This window comes from Panthera uncia, assembly GCF_023721935.1.
Source record: "Panthera uncia isolate 11264 chromosome C1 unlocalized genomic scaffold, Puncia_PCG_1.0 HiC_scaffold_4, whole genome shotgun sequence".
In the NCBI taxonomy this organism is placed as follows: Eukaryota; Metazoa; Chordata; class Mammalia; order Carnivora; family Felidae; genus Panthera; species Panthera uncia.
The window spans coordinates 35,288,176-35,305,631 of record NW_026057585.1 but is presented as its reverse complement, the minus strand read 5'-3'; the positions used below and the strand labels follow the sequence as shown (position 1 = coordinate 35,305,631).

The following is a 17,456-nucleotide window of genomic DNA, read 5'->3' as shown; positions in this document are numbered from 1 at the left end:
TGCGTCCATTTACTTATGTTGTTCTTTAATCCTAGAACATCTTCCTTCACTACCCAGCATTCAAATACAGCTTAGTTGTCCCTCTTTGCCGTCTATCTCCTAAATGGAATTAATGGTTCTTTGGCGCATCACCACTGTTACAACATCTACTACACTGTATCATATTTTTAAAGTATTTGATTTAAAGTTCTTTGTTGGAAAGGGCAGTGTCTCTCATTCTCAGAAATATGAACACAGAGCCTGATACATAGTGAAGCTTAGTACTTTTTACAGTTAGGGACAGCAGCTATCTATTATTTTACTCGTGAAATTTTGGAGATGCAAAACTAAGAATGAATCTTGATTTTCTTTCTGAATAATCACAAATTAGCATCAGAGGTACTTTAATATCTGGTTTATCCACACCTGGTCTAGATGATATTCTTGTCTGCCAAAGCCTACATAAAAAAGAAGGAGGACAAACTCTGAAACTGACTCTAATGGATTAGCTTACATGGTTTATACCAGTCTACTCTCTTACCTATTTTAATATTAAATCGCCTTCTCTAATTCCTGTTTCTATACTTGCAATAAAATGAAATGATATGAAAATAGATTTATGAACACTCACCAAATAAAATACCCTAAATAAGTTGTGGTTCGTTTCCATTTTATGAATGGTAATAGGGAAAAAACATTTTTACTCAAATGCCAATCCAAAGGAAACAAAAAACCATTTACTGTCTCTTGATCTTAACTTCTGAACTCCATCGTAGTCTTTTTATCACCTATGTTCATCTAAATAAAGGCATTTTCTCAGGTCTTTCCCATTTCTTTATTGAAATATTGGAACCATGTAATTATTCAAAAAAGTATTTTAAAAATATATATAATATGTAAAATATGTAAATATATGTATACAAATACACAAAAATATGGTTTTAATATTTTATATTCCTGACCAGCCAAAAGTCGAATATTATCACAGTAATCTGAATAATCAAGATGTTTAACAGATACCATTCGCTAGATCTAGTAAGTACCAGGTAGTATGGAAACAACATATAAATTTAAATAAACTAGAACTAAAGTTTATTTACCATTAGAAAAAAATAATTTAAAATGATAATAAGATAGAAATGAAAATTAAAATTGGAAGAATGCCAGAGAGCATGCTCCATAAAAATCTATTTCAGGAATCCATTTAAAAAATTCTGCCAGTCTTTCTGCAAAGTTAGCCTTCAATTTTTGTAGTTATAAATTTATGCAATCTTAAAATGTGAAAAAGAAAACCACATACCATTTCTTTGTTTCAAATTTTTGGCCCAAATCAAGTGGCTCAGCGATCTTCTACATTATGCATCTTCATGTAACATTATGGGCCCAACTATTAGAGTCAAAATCCAGCCACGGCTGGAGCTGACTGCCAGACAGCATCGCTGATTCATCTCAGGAAGAAAAGGCTGCAGCATCCACAGTTCTGATGATGTCCAAAGAGGGTAAAGAATTGGTCATAAGCCAAGAATTTCCTCTTGGAGCATAAACAGAAGGACTGTAAGTAGACATAGCTTACAGCTTGCTACATTTAAATCTTAATTCAAATGTGGTGCTTTGGAGACCAAAAGAAAAAAAAAAAAAAAGACGTGGGGGGGCGCTACAGAGTAATAATTTCCAAAGCCATACTGTGACCCTAAGATTGGACAGCTTAGGTATATTTTTAGGATACAACGATGTTTTCCTTATTCATTTAATTCCACTAACAAGAGTTATGTGACTATTTCACCTATTCTACACTAAATATTTAAGTTTGTACTTTTTAAAAAATTTTTCTTTAATGTTATTTATTTTTGAGAGAGAGAGAGACAGAGAGAGAGAGAGAGAGAGAGCATGAGCAGGGGAGGGGAAGAGAGAGAGGGAGACACAGAATCTGAAGCAGGCTCCAGGCTCTGAACTGTCAGCACAGAGCCCAACGCGGGGCTTGAACTCATGAACCAAGAGATGATGACCCCAGCCAAAGTCAGACGTTTAACCGACTGGGCCACCCAGGGGCCCCTAGGTTTGTACTTTAAATATAACTCCCTCTAGGAAGCCTATAACAAAATAATTTCTTATTTCTTCATTTTAGTGCATTAGATTTCATATAATATTTATCTCACCCACCAAATATATACTTAAACATCATAGGGTTAAAATAATAACCCTTCATCTATTATGGAATATGAGGCAAACTGCATAAGCAGACCATCAGGATAAAAATGATGTGAACACTAGTCAGAAAGGGAGATTGAGTTACAAATGTGCTGGTGGGGAGGGGGGGTGGAGGGTGCTATATGAACCAAAGAAGCTTTCTTTCTCAGCTTCCCAGTCCATTTAGCTGGCTCCTCAGAGAAATTAAAGGATGCAACCTAACAAAGGGACCCTAAACCAGAACCACATCCAAAACTCAAATGAGACACATAAATTATAGTCACAAAGAAAGGGAGGGAGGAAGGAAGGAAGGGACAGAGGGAGCGAGGGAGGGAGGGAAAGAAAGGGAGAGAGAGGAAGGAAGGAAGGAAGGAAGGAAGGAGAGAAGGAAGGAAGGTAGGTGTCCCTCTTGGTTGTCCCTCTTAATCACCCTCTAAAATTGTATATTGGAGATTTTACATATTATAAAGAAGAAATGCTCTTTGCCAAAAATCAAGCACTCATCTAGCTTTCCTATGAGACACTACAAATATGATGATGAAAGCAAGATTAATAAATAATTAGCACAAATCTAATCTTTCAATCTCGCAAAACTTCTTTGCAGTTGACTTTTGTAATTCATTTTATAACCCATTTTTTGAAGACTTTAAATTTTTTTTTAACATTTATTTATTTTTGAGAGACAGAGAGAGACAGGGCATGGGACAGGCAGAGAGAGACGGAGACACAGAATCTGAAGCAGGCTCCAGGCTCTGAGCTGTCAGCACAGAGCCTGATGCGGAACTCGAACTCATGAAACGTGAGGTCATGACCTGAGCCGAAGTCGGATGTTTAATCGACTGAGCCACCCAGGCACCCCTTAAGGATCAGTTTAAATCAAGAGTATACCAGAAGGCATTCCAATAAAGCAAGAGCTGTTTTCATATTTGCAGAAGTAGTAAGTGAGAATTAAAATTTATTGTATTATAATATATAACAGTATATATTAGTAATTAGTTGTTAATAATTAATAATTACATAATCAGTAAGACTACATTATATTATTTATATTATAAATAAATGATTATTCATTTAAACCCAGAAATTCTAATCTGGCAATGATGAAAATGGAAATTTCTAATATGAAAGACATTTAGCTATGTTATTATCAAATTAGTTGCTTATAATTTCAAAACAGTTATGGGGCCTAGGATATAAACTTGATTCTAAATTCATTTGTTAGTTCAACACATATTAAAAGTACCTAATTGGCTCTGAACTTAAGACCATGACTTTCCTACTAAATTAGTTTTGACAAGAAAGATCTGGGCCCTTCATTATCTTGTAAGCCCCAGGAAGCAGAGAGGAGAACGTGCTGTACCCTCAGCAGCCTGCAGACATGGCAGTGAATCTAAGTTAGTCCTCTGTGGGTAGCCCCAAAAGGCTTTTAATGATGTGGAAAATATATACAGATTGTAGGCTTAAGGCATTCTCAGGGGATTACTACTGACAGAAAATTCTACTCTAGCAAAGATTCAGAAGATTTTAAAAAATCAAACACCTATTATCTTGTTCTGAGAGTTGCCTTTAAAAGACCACTAAGGAAGCAAACTAACCTTCTGGATGCTTGCACACTTACTACAAACTAATTCTACTGCTCTGTTCATAAAGTCTAGGGCCTAATTCAACTTCTACTAACTGAGAATTTACCAAACCCCAACCATTTGGTTTCAGCCTCCCTCAATAGAGATTTGACTGGTGGTTTAAAAAACACTCTAGACAAAATATTTTGGTCTGAGGAAAAAAAAAAAAATTAACATTTCTCTGTAAGAGAGGTGGAAGTGGTAGCTGAACCTCTTTTATGTGTACAGAAGGCTGTGCTTAGACGGGCATTTGGAGCCAAATTCCGTGTCACAAGTTTGCGACTTCCATCACCCACTTGTGTGTGTTGGAACAAATGTCAAATTAACTTTGGAGGAAGTTTTAAAACTAGTCTAGAGTCATTCCTTTCATCTACTTCAGTGCAGGGCTGCATGGTCTTCTGTTTAGGTACCATATATTAGGTAAACTCCCATCACTCAGCCCAGCAGGCTCCCCAATCATGGCATTCTTTGGCCAAAAACAAATAATTTGAGGGAATAAAACCTCAAATGCATTACCCTTCAAAATCTCAGCTAAGAAAAATGGTATGTATGAAGGAATTCTGAAAAGATATGAAGAACCTTCATTCTTTGAGCCACTGTAATGGCCATTCCCTAGATTAAACACACCACACTGCTGGTCACGGCCACCCTAACAGAGCTTCTTTAGGAAGAACGCTTATTCATTGAGCACATACAATCTTTACCTACATCACAATGCTCTCAAGGTAGATGTTATTCTCATATTAGAGAAGAAAATAATCAGGTCTTGCAAGGTTATTTCTCCCAGAGACACAGAGTCACACAATGGGCCTAGATGAAGGACCCAATAGCCCAAAGAATCCTGCTGACTTTCAGTGTAAGGCTGGCTGTTGAGGACATTTTGCATTATGCTATACTGAATCCACTTTAAAAAAAAAAAAAAAAATATATATATATATATATATATATAGCAGAAACTTCATTCTGGATTCTAGACAGGAAAAACTTTGCTCCTCTTAGGCAATTGGTCTGCTCCTCTCATAAATGAGCTTCTCAATCATTAAATCTTTCATGTTTTCCTCTTTGCCTGGAAGTTAGAAATTTTGGAATTAAATGTGTGCCCAGTTCTAATAAACATACCGGAGTTCAGGATTTTGTGAGCTAATGTTTCCCCTAGCTCATTTCATCTCACTTTTTTCTTCACCGATATTCTCAGGTTCTTTTTCATCTCATCTTACATTACAGCCTATTACAAACTATGTACCTTCAAATGGCATTTACCAAAATCTTGCAAAAATTTGCCAAGTTGTACATTTTACTATATATAAATTATACTTTAAAAAGTAGTGAAGTACAAAAGAAAAGCCGTTTATAATAATCAAAATCAAAGGACAGCAGTTGAAATGTTTCTTATAACATCTTTGAGTCAGTTCTTGACAAAACATTCTAAATTACTTCATCCTTGCATAAGCAATCACTGAAGTAATACTGTTATTCTATTTTATTATAACTTATAACTTAAAATATAGTTACATAAACATATGTGGATTTATTAATGTTAGAGTGGGGATAATTTTAAGGGATTTCATTTTGTAAAGACTGTATTGTAGGGTTCTCGTGGCCTTTTTACCATATTTATTCTAAGAGAGAGGAGTACATATTGATGAGAAGGTGTGGAGGAAAAAGCGTCTTTTGTGAAATGAAAGTATTAGTGGAGAAAAAAGGAAAACGCGCACATGGAACAAGTCGGTTAACCCCCAGCCGAGTGTGAGACGCACACGCCCACACTTCTGGCTTCACTTTTCTCCTTGCCTTGGTTGCCTTAGTACTGATCCTCAATTTTTTTTGGTGTTGGAACCCTTTACAGTTTTTAATTTTGTTGACTTTGATTTTGGTTATACCTGTTAATACTGACCCTACAAGAAACTAAAATTGATAGATGTTTAAAACCATTATGGGTTAACAAAAACAGATCTTACTTTAAAATAACTATAATTTTTTCAAAAAAAGAAATGAGTGGTGTTTTGTACTTTTTAAAATCTTTGTAATATCCTCTTCACAGAGCTGAAGTTCTCATATCTGCTTCTGCATTCATTATGAGAGTCTGTTTTGGTTGAAGTATATGTAGTAGGAGAAAGAAGTATTTTTTTTTTAATTTTTTTTTAACATTTATTTATTTTTGAGACAGAGAGAGACAGAGCATGAACGGGGGAGGGGCAGAGAGAGAGGGAGACACAGAATCGGAAGCAGGCTCCAGGCTCTGAGCCATCAGCCCAGAGCCCGACGCGGGGCTCGAACTCACGGACCGCGAGATCGTGACCTGAGCTGAAGTCGGAGGCTTAACCGACTGAGCCACCCAGGCGCCCTGAGAAAGAAGTATTTTAATAGTCTCCTCAGTTAATTATGGATATTTGAATTTGATACAACACCCAAACTCAACAAACTATAGTTTCTTAGTGCCACATGAGGCTAGTAGTATTCTAACAACCAGAACCAAATAAAGAAAGCACAACAAAAGGGAAACTACAAACCAACATCTCTCATGAAGTTAAATGCAAAAATCTTTAATAAAATTTTAGCAAATTGTATGCAACAATGTGTGTGTGTGTATGTGTGTGTGTCATGTGTATATATGACCCAACAGGATTTCTTCCATGTATGCAAGGCTCATTCACTATTTAAAAATTAATCAATGTAATCTACCATACCAATAGGCTAAGGAAAAAAATCATATGTGCATATCAATTAATGCAGAAAAAACATTTGATGTAACTCAATATCCAATATCAGGATAAAAAGTTTCAGCACACTGGAAACAGAAGGGCAACTTTCTCAACCTAATAAAATACATCTACAAAAAACCTATAGCTAGCATCATACTTAATAGTACAAGACTGAATAATTTTCCTTTAATATTGGGAACAAGGCAAGAATGTCTACTCTCAACATTCTTATTTGGCACAATACGAGAAGTTCTAGCTCTTGAAATAAGGCAAAAAAAAAAAAAATTAAAGATTTATTTTAACCTTAACATATTGGAAAGAAAGAAAGAAAACTGTCGTGGTTTGCAGATGATAAAATAAACAAATAAATAACTCTCAAAGGACCTAAAATCCTAGATCCAAAATGTGAGTTCAGTAAAATTTCAGGATACAAGATCAACCCACAAAAACCAACTACATTTCTAGGTATTGACAACAAAGTAATGAGAACACATTTTAAATGAATATCATTTACAGACACTCCAAATAAAATGATGTAATTAGGTATAAGTCTAACAAAACATTGGTAATATCTATATAATGAAAATTATAAATTGCTAATAAACCAATGACAACCTAAATTGTGAAGACATTCCATGTTTACAGACTGGAAAAATCAACACGGTAAAGATGTTAATTCTCCCTAAATTGATACATAAGTTTAAGACAATTCCTATTAACACATGGTAAATTATAGCAAATAAATACTACACTGGATATTTTTAAAAGGGACTCCTATCAAAATTCGGTTTAATTTGTTAAATAATTACACTAGTCATTATCACATAAGGTCTCAAAAATAATCATGTGGACTTTAAAGAATAAGGTGGAAAAGAATTAATAAACAGCAACTTGAAATAATTCTGTCAATATACTTTATTTTAAGTTCATGTATTTATTTTGAGAGATAGAGAATGGGACAGAGAGTGTGGCACGCACATGGGGGCAGAGAATCGCAAGCAGCCTCCACACTATAACCATAGAGCCCTACGCAGGGCTTGATCCCACAAACTGTAAGATCATGACCTGAGGCGAAATTAAGTCATTTAACTGACTGAACCACCCAGGCGCCCCTGTCAATGCACTTTTAAACTGCTCAAAGTAATCAATGCTATATAAAAAACAAAAGCAAAAATAGACAAATGGGACTACATTAAACAAAAATCTTCTGTAAATCAAAGGACACAATTAATATGGTGAAGACAACCTATGGAGTAGGAGAAAATCATATACCCAATAAGGGGTTAATATCCAGAATATGTAAAGAGTTCCAACAACTCAAAAACAAAAAAAAATCACATAACCCATTAAAAAATGGGCCAAGGACCTAAATAGACATTTCTCCAAAGATGATGTACTGACAGACAACAGGCACATGAAAAGACGTCAACAGCACTAACCACCAGAGAAATGCAAATCAAAACCACAATGAGATATCACTTCATACCTACTGGGATGGCTACAATGGATCAAGTAATCAATCAATCAATAACTGGTGTCGGTGAGGGTGTGGAGAAATTAGAACCCTTACACACTATTGGGAATGTAAAATAGTGCAACTACTATGGAAAACGGATGAAAGTTTCCCTCAAAATTAAAAATAGAACTACCATGTGATCCAGCAATACCACTTCTGGGTACGTATCTAAAATAATTGAAAGCAGGGTCTCAGAGAGATATTTGCACAGCTATGTTATTTGCAGTAGTGAAGAAGTGAAAGCAACCCAAATGTCCATTCACAGGTGAATGGATAAACAAAATGTGGTTTACATATACAACGGAATATTATTAGGCTTTAAAAAGGAGGGTGATCCTCACATATGCTACAAAATGAATGAAGCTTTAGGACATTAAGTGAAAGAAATAAATCACAAAAAGACAAATACTATATGATTCCATTTATCTAAGGTATCTAAAGTAGTAAAATTCATAGAAATATAAAATAAAACGGTGGCTACCAAGGGCTTGGAGATGGGGAAAGGGAATTGTTATTTAATTAGTTCAGAATTTCAGATTTGTGAGATGAGAAATTTCTGAAGATCTGCTTCACAACAATGTAAATATATTTAACACTACCAACTGTATGCTTAAAAATGGTTAACATGGTAAATTTTGTCATGAATTTTTAATCACAATAAAAAATTATATAAAAATAATACCAAATATTAAGTGGAAGGAAAAGTTGCATTTGTGGAATACTTACAAAATGTTAGAAATAACCCAAAAAATTATATAAATCCCAATATTTTCATACTGCTCTGAAAGAAAAAGTTATTACTTTTTTCTTCTAGAAAGCATGATAATCGCTCTCATACCACCATAATATGTACAGTCATACTAAAGAGAGGAAAACTCTTGGACCATTAGGTAATTTTATTTGGACATCTAAATATATATATTCATAGATATTGCTAAGTATATTTGCTTAATTTTATTCCCAGTAGAAGCTAACTTTAAGAACCTTACTTCATATTTATAGTTATTCTGGTTCCTTATGGATACTAAAAACAAAATTCACAAACACACTCTCAAGCATGTTATTGAAGTAAGTATGCCCTACTATAACTAATGAAGAACATTTAACTTTTAATTCCTTAGTTAAGGAAGAAAATAGCTCTCACATATTCTATACCCAAGATAAATTTTTAAAAGACAAAATGCCTTCTATTCTGAAATGACAGCCCCCTCACATATGGAGCAGTAAACTTTTCTTTCTTCCCAAAATACTCATTTGGCACTGAGTTTTGACAAGTGAAAAAGCTTTTCTACATGCATACAGTTCATTTGATTTTAAGCACTGATCCCCCTCGCCTGCACATCAAGCTTTCCTTAATATTTAAGACATCTAGTATCCTTTTGTAGCAAGTTCCAGAAATAACTTGTTTCAACTTAGCAAAAATAATGGGTTGAAATGTGTTTGCTGACCAAAAGGGATGCTGATATGGAGTAAATGTAGATGTCAGAGATTTTAAAAAGTATTCAATGAATTTGACAAGCTATTTTTTTTCCTCAAATACCCTAAAAGTAAAACCATTAAAACTATCCATTAAATGAATAAAGATTATCCTTTTATTTATTTATTTATAATAGTAAATGCTAGCATCTATTGTCAAAATCAGTATCTAAAGGGGCAGCTGTAGACCAATTTTAATGAATGTGCATGCAAATTATGCCCGTTTTTTTTTCTCTCACTTGATTTTTTATATTGTCGAAATGGAGGAAAGAATATTTAATATTCTAGATTGAGACATGCTAAGTACCTAAATACCATATTGTCATCTTACATGTGATCAAATCTAAAAGCTAAATGAAAATGCCCCCATTTGGTTTCATGTAAACTAAGCTGAATATAGAAAGTGTCCAATTTCTATCGTTCCTCTCCAGAGTAGCTAGCACATATTTGTTGGGTAACTGCAGACTGACTGATTCTAAATATAAACTGAGATGTGTGCTAAAATTATTGTCCTGATTTTTTAGCAATCACTATGAGAATCACACATGGTTACAGATTTTATTTATTAAGTACCTTGAAAAAACTAGCTTAAATAATGACAAAATTACACATGAAAATTTTCCCATCAAATGCAATGATGTAAATTAAATCCACGTTTTCCTACCAATACTCCACACATATAACCATTCATAACACAAAATCAGTCAAACCTAGTACTAGGACCACATCAATTAAAGCAGATTTTACACAAATAAGTTTTAAGTGGGTTCACTCCTCTTACAAAAGAAAGATAGTGCTACCTTAAAAGAGAGATATATCTAAGCAGCTCTAAAATTCTAATCCAACAAAAAAACCTCAAAATAATCTTGAACCTGCTGCCTGGATTACTGCTGATCCATCTTCCAAATCTACAAATGCTGAATTTACTTTAAGAAGTCAATTTCACAGAAATACACTAATGGAGGAAAAGGAGAATTCATGTAAAAATAAGCTAATTCCATCTGGCTGAATTAGACCTGACATAGGTCAGGCTTTGCAAAGTAGTGAGTAAAAGAGATGGAAATGTTCAAAAGAATCCTTTGTCAAAAATAATGTTCCATTTCACATGGCTAAGCAGAGGAACAAAAATAACATGGAAGTTTGGAAGCTCAGGAGCCACAACACAATTTTAAAAAACCAAACATTGTGGACAGTTCAGCACACCCAGCCGACCAAGAATATCATCAATTTCAAAGGAAGGAGTTCTCACAGAGCTTTCAGTCAGCCTTAGAGAAGACCCAGTTATCACCTGACCACCTAACTCTAAACTTTCAAAGGAGTCAAAGGAACATAGGCCAACCAGTCACTTGCAAGTACAGAGTGAAGGAAAAAAGAGTAAAACAGATTTATCACTCACCTTCTCAGAGCCTAAACAATCTCAACACCTTGGCTTTGTTAACTACTATGTGTACTATGGGCAGGAGTGTGTTATAATAATAATAACGTCAAATGGGAATTAACAGAAATAAGGGCAGTGGAGAATAAATAGGCAAGCCTATTTAAATTTAAGTTTTTTAACTTTGAGTTAACCCTAGGGAAACGGCTGGTTATGCCCAGTTCAACTTTGACAGATAACGCCTGAGAGGAATGGAAATAAATTTACCACTTTCTGAAAGTTTAAGGAAATTGTTTTAAATAATAGTTCTCAACTAAGCACAGGGCAAATTCTTCCCAAAATACTGTGTACCTCAATGCCCGGCTTCCACCAGAAATCATCTGTCAGGTCCTAAAAAGGGGAAGAGGGTGCCTATTTTGGATTTGTAAAGTTGATGGTTCAGTTTTCATCGTTTCCTTTCAGATCTCCCAAAACTGATGACATATTACATACTTGTGCAGGTTCCCTACTTGTGCCCTCAAAGCATATTCACATCCCAGTGACTCCCCTTCCATTGGTCCTCAGAGAAACTTAATGACCTCCCCACCTCAGTGGCTTCCAGTATTCCAAGTAGGTGGAGGTGGGACTCAGAGGAAGCAAAGGTGAGAGACTGGGGGAATAAGAGATGGCCAAAGCAGAGGAGGTAATGTCACTCCATCCCTACAACTGCTGCGGTTAGGGGTTAGGGGTTAGTCTCTCTCCTTGAGGGAGATTTCCTTCGGTGGAGAGTTACAACAAGGGAAGGGAAGTGTCTGAATCCCAAAGGGAAATGCTGGGAATGTTCTCTGTGTGTCCAAATGGACCCTGATCTCAAAGACTATCTCTAGCAGTGTACATGGGAAAGGGGCAGAAATCATCAATGTTCACTACACTCTCTTGTACCTTATACCCAGGGCTTCTGCTGAGAACCTGAAGGAGATCTGAAGTTCCCTTCCTCACCTATGTGGATTCTCTAAATTAGAGTACAAGAGTGTGTTCATATGCCTCGCATTACCAGGATACTGAAGTTGGAGACCTGGAAACCTGATACAGGCGGACAGAAGAAGGTGAAGTTTCAAAGAGATAAGGGTGGGGTAGATGCCAGAGGGGAGGCTAAAGGGGAGGGAGTCGAGGTCCACAGACACAGTGCTAAAACCAGAAAGTCATGTATTCCCTTCTCTGACTATCAACTCCGTCTGGCTGGCTCTCACCAAACATGTTCTCCAACCTATTGCCATCTCTCCACAGTGGCCCCCTACGCCTGCCTTTCTCACTACCCAAGATTTTTTTTTTTTTTAACTGAAGTATAGTTGACATACAATATTACATTAGCTTCAGGTGTACAACACAGTGATTCAACAATGCTATACATTAGACAATGCTCACCACTACACCAAATAAGTGTAGTTATCATCTGTCACCATTCAATATTATTATAATATTATTGACTATATTCTCTATGACTACATTCAGTTGTTTCTTTTCATCCCTATGACTTCTTTATTTTATAACTAGAAGCTTATACCTCTTAATCCTCTTCACCTATTTTGCCCAGTACCAATAATTTAAGTAGTTTCTCCAATCAAAAGAAGAGGTTGCCTGAAAAAGTATAATCTGAGGAACCACAGACAGGAGTGACTGTTATTAATTAATAATATACCAATATCTTATATTTAATTTGTAATGTCCAAAGAGAACATGATGAATCCAATAGAGCTTCAAAACTTGCATAAAGTAGCCAAACTACACATCACAAGAAAAGAAGCTGTGACTGGGTGATGACAGATATTAACTAGACTTAGTGTGGTGATCAATCGTAATATATGTAAATATCAAATGATATCAAATCATTATGGTGTACACTTGAAACTAATATGTTATATGTCAATTATATCTCAATTTTTAAAAAAAAATGTAAACTAAGAATTCATACTTTTTAACCTAGAATTTCATTTCTGAGACTCTATCCTAAGAAACCAATTTCTAAAATATAGAAAAGAGCTTACGAACAAAGATGTTCATCACAGCATTACTTATTATCATCAATAATATAGCAACATTGAGGAATGGTTAAGAAATTATGGTACATCTACCTAATGGAATGTTATGTAGATATTTTAGAAGTTGACTGTCTAGTTGTAATTAAGTGAAAATTAATGTTATAAAATGTAAAGTGAAAATATTTTAAAAAGGAATATATATATCATGATTAAAACTATGCACAGAAAAAAGAGGGGAAGGAAAGATCAGAATCACATCAAAATATTAATACTGCTTATCTTTGTTAGTACAAGCATGGTGATTTTTTGCCTTTTCATATTCTTATAGCTTCCAAATTGTTCATAAATCTATAATGGAAAGGGAAAGCTTTTTGAAAGGCAAGCTTCTCTGAAAGAGGAAAAATGTTACTTGAATAGAAAACTCCTTCTGGGTTGAGTTGACAACTGACCTTTTTAATATCAGAACCCAGGAAATACAGTATTTTCTGGAAGAGCACTTGGAGCAAGGAATATGGAGAATGTGAGCAAGACTAGCCAAAGAGAAACCTAGCGAGCTTAGTAACCTACATTAGTTCCCTATGATTACCAGATGAGGAGTGGATTTCCCTGCCTGATATGTAAGGTTCTTCACAATTTGCCACTGGGTAGCCAAATAGTCTATGAGCACTTAGCTGAACCTCCTTGTCTGGCTTTCTCTTTACCTATCCAAACCCTTCCCATCTTGCAGAGTGACTGAATTCACTTCCATCCATGAAGAGTTCCCTGATCCTCTTATAAACCCCCATCTCTATGCTTTCTCCTTCTTAAGGTGTTGATATAGTATTCATAGCACCACCTTTTTCTGGTCCTAGACCAGTTCTAATTATTTTGTTAATTACTCCTGTGTAAGTAAATATCTCCCCAGTTAGACTTTAAGGTCCTTGAAGTCAAGAATTTGAATGGTTTGCAGACCATAGTCATTTGACAAAACATTCAGACATACAGGAAGAGAGAGAGGAGAGAGAAAAGATGAGGTGCTAAAGCCAGGTTGGTATTATACTCATACTTGGTGATGTTATCTAAATAAAATGTGTTGCCTTGGTTTTAAAAGGTTCCCACTGACCCTTCACCACTAGGACACGTACTTTCTTTTGCTTTTTTTTAATAGTAGTGGGATCGTAGTTTTGCTTATTTATTCCTACCAAGTCTGCTGTCCTCCTGGGAATTAAACAGATTGGACTGCAAGATGCCTCACCAAGGTTCAGGATAGAGTCTACAGCCATATAAAGAACAAAAAGAAATGACCTCCTAGGAATCAAATTTAAGACTAATCACAAGATCCTACTTCTCTTAAGGTCTTGGGTGAACAACAAATACAAATTTGTGTCTCCATTTTATGGCCTTATTTAGGCAGTGGGCTTTAGTCTATCAATATCCTCATTAATAATTCTCCAATGTAAGTAGTTCAATACTCTATACATGATGGACTAAGATGATTATGTTCCTATCTGCCATCAAATATTATTCCAGTACTAAGAGAATAATGAGCATTTGCACTATAGCAACCTGCCCCCAGAGACATCAACAAGAGTTTCATATCTTAAGAGAGAATACATAAATCATAAGTGAAAGCAAACCAAATGGCCAAGCAATAGACAAAGCAAAACCCAGCATCCATTATTTTTTTCAGAAAGAGCACACAGGTCAATTATAACTGTTGACTCTGAAGGGCAGGGCAAAAATAAATCAATGCAGTTTCCCACTATACAGAACTACATTTCGCTACAACACTTATTTTGCTAAGTCAATGCTTGTCCAGATTCCACCACTCACTAGCTATATGATCTTGAGTCTTCTCTGTATTTCAGTTCCTTAGTCTGTAAAATGGAGTTATCACCTACTATGCCCAATCACAGCTGTAACGAATCAAATAACATTATCAGTCTGAGTTTATCTGTCACTCTATCATGGGATGACACACCCCACAAAAATAGTTCAGTCACACATCCCATGAACTAAATACCTGTTCTCATTGCAAATGTTTTCTCTAAAGTTTAAGAAGAAAAAAAATATTTCCCGTTTTTTTTTTTAACTTTCCTAATTGGTTTTTCCAACATTTGAGCAACCACCATTTATCACTGCCAAAAATGTGTTAAACATCTCCTGCTATGACCTAGCTCTTCTATGCAGTGTTGTCCAGATATTATTTTTTGGCATATGGTTTCTAAGAAAATAGGTTTTTTTCCATGCAATTCAAAGAACCTCTTTCATACTAAAAGAACAATAATTCCATACACAGTTAGTTTACAGGTTGTTGCTATTGTTTGAGATTACTCACATGAAAATTAATTTTATGTTGAACATCTAATAGACCATATATAGGTACACTTACACTGGGACACACAACTCCTTGTTGAGGTGAAAGATCCATGGGCTTTGGAGTCACGGAGACTTGCATTCAAATTCCTGTTCTGTGACCTTGAGGATGTAATTTAACTTCCAGGCTCCTCACTTTCCACCTTTGGTTCTAGGTTGTTGTGATGATTTAATGAAATAATGTTATCTAAAAGTAAGTGTCCAGGCTCTGCAAGTATTATTTCCTGCCTCCCTTAAATCTTTTCCTCCTATACCAAGACCAATCAAACCCACTCTGAACACAAGACAACTTGCACACAGCATCTATTTCATACATTAGCGGGGAAACGCTAGGCGAAGAAAAACTGAGTGGACGAAGGCATGAATTAGGCGTCTAATGGAGCAAGAAGTAAAGGAACTGACAAGGGCCCCCTGCTTCACTCGCAAGTGCGAAAAACACAACACACTAATCTGACACACTTTGAAGACTGCACCGCACACTCACAGAGGTTCGTACCATGCTGTGGGAAAAGGACAAAATACAGAACAAGCCAGCAGGGAGCTTTCTGGTTCATCCCACCCGACCCTGCCCGCCCAGTGGCACCTCTGAAGCCTAGAAACTGAGGTGAGAGCACAGCAACTGACCCCGTCCCCCTGCCCTCCCCCATTCTGCCCAAATCTCTCTCGGGGCACGAATGCTGCTGAATCATTAGCCCTAACAGTACGAGCTCCCGGCTCGGCTGCTCCCACGGGAGCCAGTGTCCCTAGAGCTGTGACCGTCCCCGGTGGGGGTCCGACACCTCGGGGTGGGGTGGGGCAGTGAAAGGGGGTCTGGGAGGATCGGAGCAGCAGGTACTCACCCGGGTGAGGAAAGCCCAGCCCCGGTCCTCGCCTCCCTCCGCGCTGCAGGCGGCCCGTCTGCGGCTCCCCCGCGTCCCGGATCCCCGCGGGCGGTCGCCCCCGGACCCCGCAGCCAGAGCTGGTGGTCCGCTGCTCCCCTCCGCGGGCCCGCCACCCTAGGCAGCCACGGCTCGGGGCTGGGGCGCTCCACCCGGAGCAGCTGGAGCAGCTGTCGCTGCCGAAGGGGGTGGCGGCTACCGACGGGCCAGACCATTAGTGGGCTGCGACCGGGGGTGCGCGACGTGCGGAGAGGGGCGGACGCGGAGGGCGCCCAGGCCCGGCGACGGTTGGGAGAAACCAAGGCCGAGGGGACTCCGCCGCCGCCCAGCAGCGCCGGGAGGGCTTGGGGGGTGGGGGGCAGAAGGTACCAACCCAGGAGCCCCTGCTCTCCCTGGCTGTGGACTGAACACAATCCTTTAGATTTTCGGGGCACCCCCCCCCTCCCGGTTTGCCTTGGTCCCGCTCAGGGCTCCTTTCGAACGCGGCAAACAGTGGACCTAGCGACGGGTGCGCCTGGGCGGTGTCCCCTCCTGGGGGGATGCGAAAGGGCGCTGGCCTGAGCCCTGCCTTCGTGCCGCCCTCTGCTCCGCGGTGGGGCCCGGTGGCGCCAGTTCCTGGTGCATATCTTACTCCAGACGTCTTCCCACAAATCAGAGGGGGCATCTGAGTCCTTGAAGGGGTTCCTCAGACCTTTTACCCAAGCATCTTTGTGGAGCAAAGAATTAAAAGGTATCCACGCCCAGCCTGAAAGTTAGAAAATAAAATCAGGTGGGCCCCCTCCGATAGGTTATTTGTAGATCCAGGAAAATAAGGGACAGTTTTGAATTGTTTACAGTCGTTCCACAAATGTTGAACCACGGCAGTTGGAAAAAAATGTGGACTTAGGAAGCCCCTTTAACAGCTCTATAAAAGATTATTAAAGAAAGTAAAAAATATGTCAGGCTCATTGTTCACCATTTTAAAGATTAGTGTCTTGGGAATGGGGAGGAGATAGTATCCTAATATGAAATGAACTTCATAGAGCTGGGAAGAGAAGTTCCCACCGGGACATGTCTTAGACTGCTGTGAAAGCCCGTTTGTGGTCCTTTGGTCCCTGCCCAGGTCACAACCAGGCTTAAGCAGACTCATTTCAGACCATGGTAAAATTTAAGACAAGTGTATAGTTTTCTTTATCAAAACAAACAAACAAACAAACAACAACAAAAAAACAGAGTTGGCAACTACCTTTAAAATGTAATTTAATGGAGAAAAAAAAAAAAAAAAAAAAAACTCAAAATACATCCCCCCAGTAGAAATTCCACAGTTAAAAGCCATTTTCTCTGGATTAAGATTTGTCCGTTTTTGAGT

General features: G+C 37.6%; 1 protein-coding gene across 1 annotated transcript in view; it reads right to left on the bottom strand.

Moving 5' to 3' along the window:
• The window catches only part of TTLL7 (tubulin tyrosine ligase like 7), a 142,298-nt gene extending 125,984 nt beyond the window's left edge, over nt 1-16,314 (bottom strand). The window contains exon 1 of the mRNA XM_049616917.1: nt 16,070-16,314. The gene's annotated coding sequence lies outside the window, so the exon portion shown is untranslated. The remainder of the gene's footprint in view (nt 1-16,069) is intronic.
• Between the last annotated feature and the right edge of the window lie 1,142 nt (nt 16,315-17,456).